Raw genomic sequence first — 6437 nt, forward strand, 5'->3', positions numbered from 1 at the left:
CGGGGGCTTTGACCTGCTTCGTTCCCGACCTGGGCCGGTTCACCCCTCCTCAGGCGACCTGGTAGTCCAGAGCTCCCTTAGGAACACCATATCGATACCGATCTTTGTGCAGACACCTGATCCACATAGTCCACAGGAGCCCAGAACCCCTGAGCTCAAGAACTTCACCAGCCTCAGCCTCCCAGTAACGTGGATTACAGGCGCGCGCCACAGCACCCAGCATGCAGCACTCAATCTGATAGGAGTTTAAATGTAAAGTTCTTCGTTATAGCGTCACCTGGTGACAATTTCTGGTGTAAACGAAATTTCTCAAATTTTCTGTGTTCACCCATTCAAGCATACATACAAAGGTAAAGAAAGATCTTTGCCTTATCTGTAAACAAGCTGAAGTGGAATAACTCATGAGTGAGATAAATGATACAAAAGTGCCCTCATTTTGCAGCTGCATTTTATGTTTTTACACACTATGATTCCACTTTTGTTCATTGGATTATCAATCGGCGGCTAATTTTCTCGTCTTAATATTACATTATATCTCTAAGATATACTATAAAGAGTCTCATAATAAGCAAGTTTCTTTCAATTCTACATAAATTTTTATGTATTTTGGTGTTTAATATCTGGTTTCAACACATCTTCAGAAACACTCTAATTCTTAACTCTTTGTCCCAGCTGACAAAGTATAGATCATAAATTAACATAATCAAACAACCTCCCAAAACAAAAAGAGCCAGGTCTACATTGTCATGATATGAGAATTCTCTGCCAATTACCAGCCTGATGATCATGTGTTGTAGGGATTGGGGTGGGGTGAGTGCAGAAATAAAGAACATGTCTGACATTTTGGTTATCTGTGCTGTTGTCTGCTACAATAGTCGTTATTAAAACATGGTGTCATAAGTAAACTGACAAATAGAAGGTCTCAAGCCACCTGCGGGACTTGATCTGTCAAACGATAATCTGTCGGAGAACTGGAGAAGATTTCGGCAGAGATTTGAACTGTATCTTTTTGCAGCAGGATGCGCTAGCAAGCCAGCTAAGGTACAGTTCTCTCTATTTCTTCACGTTGCCAGCGAGGAAGCGCTAGAAGTGTACAATACATTTACTTTCCATAATACCGATGACCAGCATAAAATAGATATAATAATGGAGAAATTTGAGGACTACTGTAACCCTAAGAAGAATATAACTTACGAGAGGTACAAGTTTTTTACGTGTGTGCAAGGGGAAATGTCCATTAGCCAGTATGTTACTGAGCTAAAGTTAAGAGCGAAGTCATGCGAGTTCGGAAAATTGCAAGAATCCCTTATCAGAGACAGAGTTGTCTGTGGGATCACGTCAGATGCAATGAGAGAAAGACTCCTGAGAGAAGTTGACATTACTCTTAAAAAAGCTATCCAAATATGCATTGCGTCGGAAACGACAAAAGCCCAGATTCTGCAGATGCATGACGAAGAGCGTAATGCGCAAACCACTGCACGTGAGACCAAGCATATAGATGCAGTTAAACACAAGCAGACACGCACAGAAATTTATTGATTATATGATGTGAGGTTACCAGTAACGGTCTCTGTCAATGCGTCAAAAAACGGACTAGGAGCTGTGCTACTTCAAAAAGACCAGCCAGTAGCTTATGCTTCATGCACATCGAATGAAACTGAACAGCGCTACGCACAAATTGAGAAAGAAATGTTGGCAGTTGTGTTTGGAATGGAGTGCTTCCACCAATTTGTGTATGGACGAAGTGTAATGGTAGAGTCTGACCATAAACCATTGGAAGCAATTATGAAAAAGCCCCTAAGCAGTGCTCCAGCTAGAGTACAGAGATTGTTAATGAGACTACAAAAGTATCAAGTAATGGTGCAGTACAAACCACGTAAGGAACTGCTAGTTGCTGATGCATTATTCAGAGCATACTTACCAGAGAATAATTTACTTGATAAAGACACAGAAGCCCAGGTGCACATGTTGATGTCAAACCTGCCTGTATCAAATGTAAAATTCCAGGAATTCCAGAAGGAAACTGAAAAAGATGTAACTCTAAAAAAACTTGCAGAGACAGCGTTGAACGGATGGCCGGATAGCAGGAGCCAAGCTGCAAAGGAAATACAGATGTATTGGAACTTCAGGGAAGAAATCACAGTCGTGGATGGAATTGTCCTTAAAGGAGAACGACTCATTGTTCCAGCAACCATGAGAGTAAAAATGCTAATGAGAATTCATGAGAGTCACTTAGGGATAGAGAGCTGTAGGCAGAGAGCGAGAGATGTGCTCTTCTGGCCTGGGATGTCTCTGAGTATAACAGAGATGATAAACAACTGTGAGGTGTGCAGCACATACCAAAAACGGCAAACCAAAGAGCCATTACAACCGCACAGTGTTCCTGAAAGGCCCTGGCAGAAGATAGGTGTTGACTTATTCACTTTTGACCAACAGGAGTACTTACTTTTAGTGGATTATTATTCCAAGTTTGTTGAAGTAGAGTGGTTGAGGTCAGATACAAGAAGTGCTACAGTCATTACCCGTTTAAAGTCCCAATTTGCCAGACACGTAATTCCTGAAACATTAATTTCAGATAATGGGCCGCAGTTCAGCTCTAAAGAATTTTAATCGTTCACTAAAGAATGGGAGTTTAGTCATAAGACATCAAGCCCACACCACGTACAATCAAATGGAATGGCTGAAAGAGCTGTACAGACTGTCAAGCTCATGCTTAAGAAAGCTGAATCTGAAAGGAAAGATCCATATCTCTTTTTACTGAATTTGAGGAGCACCCCCATAGAGTATATAGGTGCATCACCAGCTCAACTACTGATGGGTTAACGAGTGAGAACTAGACTTCCAATTACATCTCAGTTGTTGAGACCGCAAACAGTGACCACTGCAGTACAGCAACTGCTGGAGAGGAGTCAAAGGAAGCAAAAAGAATACTTTGACCACGGATCCAAAGACTTCCAAGACTCAACATTGGTGATAACATCAGGATATGGCAGGATGGCACTTGGAATCCAGCTCAGGTAACAGCACTCGCTGAAGAGCCGAGATCCTATGTTGTCCGGACGCCAGAAGGAACAGAAAGTTTCTAATGCAACCAAAAGAACAGAGTCACAAGACATCCAAAGACTTAGACCAACAAACTGTTAAAGGGCAGAGTGTAACTAATGACACACAGGAAGAACATGACCTGAGCACTCAAAACCAAAAACCGGAAAGAGATCTAAAGTCTCCAAGTTTCCCTGTTAAGACGGCAAGTGGTCGAGTTGTCACAAAGCCACAGCGGCTGATTGAGGAGTAGCTGTATAGAATATTCCTGGTCTATGTTTATAGTGGTTCATGTTAATGTTGCTAAAAATAAATAAATAAAATAAAATAAATAAATAAATAAATAAATATATATATATATATATAAGCAAAGTGGCCTGTTAAAATGTACTGTCATTTCATGTTGGTATGACATTTTGTTTAGAGTAATAATCTTTACACAGTACTGTCATAGTTCTGTTGTTAATGTTGGTGTTCAATGAAAAAAAAAAAAGGGGGGGGGGGGATGTCATGATATGAGAATTGTCTGCCAATTACCAGCCTGATGCACTATCATGTGTTGTAGGGATTGGGGTGGGGTGAGTGCAGAAATAAAAAACATGTCTGACATTTTGGTTATCTGTGCTGTTGTCTGCTACAATAGTCGTTATTAAAACATACATTCAATTCAATTCATTTTTATTTGTATAGCACTTTTAACAATGAACATTGTCTCAAAGCAGCTTTACACAGATAATGTGGTGATTAAAAGTAAATATGTTCTTTGTAAGTAAGTTTGTCCCTGATGAGCAACTGTGGCAAGGAAAAACTCCCCGAGATGGCATAAGGAAGAAACCTTGAAAGGAACCAGACTCTAGAGGGAACCCATCCTCATCTGGGTTGCACCGAATGTCCATTTAAAGCAGATATACAATGTTGCAGGGTACAGTGATGATGATCAGAAGTGAACTGTATTCCTGAGTCAATGTAGCAGACTGTTGACATTAACTACAGTCCAATCCATCCTCAAAGCTCACGTTCTTACTCCGGAATTTCATGGAACCACCCAAGGCGTTGATGAGAAACCGTCCCAAGCTGCACAGAGTGGCCTTCAGTTGAAGAGAACACTATCCAGAGGCAGGCCTGGACAAAGTGAGAAGATCCATGGAGGGGAGAGGGGCAGGAACAGTGTTCACTGGAGCCTCAGGAGCATGTTTAACTCGACCGAGAGAGAGAGAGAGAGAGAGAGAGAGAGAGAGAGAGAGAGAAAGAGAGAAGAGGGTAACAGGAAGAGAAGGATATGGATTATTAAGTGTCCTTATTGTTGAATGAAAGTTAATGTCACTGTGCAGTTTGGACTCCGGCAAGACTCGCTATGGCAGCATAACTAAAAGGGAGAACCAGAAGGTAACACAGACATGAGGGATCTCTGAGATAAGAGACGACCCACCACATCACCGTCAACAAACCTTAGTGAACGTGTGAGAGTGAGGGGACGACAGCATACAAATATACCAGTTCACCAAACACTCTATATCCATGTTACCTCCAGATCTGAGCCTTTACCTAAGAAAAATCTACTGATAAAAGGCTTGACTAAATAAATGTGTTTTCAACCTCAACATGAACACTGAGACTGTGTCTGAGTCCCGAACACTGGTAGGAAGGCTGTTCCATAACTGTGGGGCTTTATAAGAGAAAGATCTGCCCCCTGCTGTAGTCTTTATTATTTGAGGAACCAACAGATAGCCAGCACCCTTTGATCTAAGTAGGCGTGGAGGATCATACTGGTACAGAAGTTCACTCAGATACTGCGGTGCGAGACCATTAAGTGCTTTATACGTCAGTAGTAATATTTTATAATCAATGCGAGATTTAATTGTGAGCCAGTGTAGACTGTTTAAAACAGGGGTGATGTGGTCATATTTCCTAGATCTAGTGAGGACTCTTGCTGCTGCATTCTGAACTAACTAAAGCTTATTTATGCACTTATTTGCACACCCAGACAGTAAAGCATTACAGTAGTCTAATCTAGAAGTAACAAAAGCATGAACTAGTTTTTCTGCATCCTGTAACGACATTTCATTTCATTTAATTTCATCTTCTCCCGCTTATCTGTAATTCGGGTCACGGGGGCAGCAGTCTAAGCAGATTCCCCAGACACTTCTCCGTGTCCAGGGATCGGGCTGTCAAGGCCCTCGCCTTCGACTGCTGCCCAATCCTCTCAGCACCGGTCCCTTACGGTCCCTCCTGCAGGTGGTGAGCCCACGGGAAGCCTGTAACGACATCATATTTCTAATTTTAGCAATATTTCTAAGGTGAAAGAAGGCGATCCTGGTGATATTAGTCACGTGAGACTCAAAGGAAAGACTCGGGTCAATAATCACACCAAGGTCTTTGACTGCTGTACACACTGAAACAAAAACACCATCCAGAGATGCTACGTAATCGGAAAGTTTACTTCTAGCTGCATGTGGTCCTATTAAAAGTACTTCCGTCTTATCTGAGTTGAGCAGCAGAAAGTTATTAAGCATCCACTGTCTAATGTACTTTACACACTTCTCAATATTGTTAATCTGATCTCTCTCATCTGGCTTTGCTGAAATATACAGCTGTGTATCATCAGTATAGCAATGGAAGCAAATCCCATGTTTATGAATAATTGCTGTATCTGTAAACTACCAGGTGGCCTGAGGAAGGAGTGAACCGGTCCAGGTCATGAACGAAGCAGGTCAAAGCCCTCGTACTGATCAGTAGTTGGATCGTACATGTGAAAAGACGCAGTAGTGCAGCCTGAGTGATACAGTGTGACCCAGTCTTTTATGCTATGTGTCTATTGTGTATAATATTTACTGGTATAATTGCATATTTAGACACACTCTGATTACACAGCTGACAAAAGGACAGACCACAATGTAATTTTTCACATAAACAGTTCTATACAGTCTATAACTCGTAATGAAAGCCTGACCCACTCCAAAATAAAATGTGCGACCTTAGAGGTGATTTATTTAAACAATGTATCTTTCTAGGTGTTTATATGTCATTGTTTTAGTAAAAACACAAAAGTTTTAAACAAGAGACTGGGTCACTCTATCACTCAGGCTGCACTACTGCGTCTATTCACAGGTGCGGTCCCACTACTGATCATTACGGGGGTTTTGACCTGCTTCGTTCCCGACCTGGGCCGGTTCACCCCTCCTCAGGCGACCTGGTAGTCCAGAGCTCCCTTAGGAACACCATATCGATACCGATCTTTGTGCAGACACCTGATCCACATAGTCCACAGGAGCCCAGAACCCCTGAGCGCAAGAACTCCACCAGCCTCAGCCTCCCAGTAACCTGGATTACAGGTGCGCGCCACAGCACCCGGCATGCAGCACTCAATCTGATAGGAGTTTAAATGTAAAGTTCTT

At 42.0% G+C, this 6437-nt stretch overlaps 1 long non-coding RNA gene across 1 annotated transcript; it reads right to left on the reverse strand.

Annotated features, from left to right (window-relative positions):
- Positions 1 to 3702: 3702 nt before the first annotated feature.
- On the reverse strand, positions 3703 to 5531 carry LOC310736253. The gene is made up of 2 exons (XR_014536499.1): positions 5305 to 5531; positions 3703 to 5083 (listed from the first exon to the last, which is right to left on the reverse strand). It is a non-coding gene; the product is annotated as an uncharacterized lncRNA (long non-coding RNA).
- Between the last annotated feature and the right edge of the window lie 906 nt (positions 5532 to 6437).

This window comes from Silurus aristotelis (genome assembly GCF_946808225.1).
Source record: "Silurus aristotelis genome assembly, chromosome: 13".
Taxonomy (NCBI): domain Eukaryota; kingdom Metazoa; phylum Chordata; class Actinopteri; order Siluriformes; family Siluridae; genus Silurus; species Silurus aristotelis.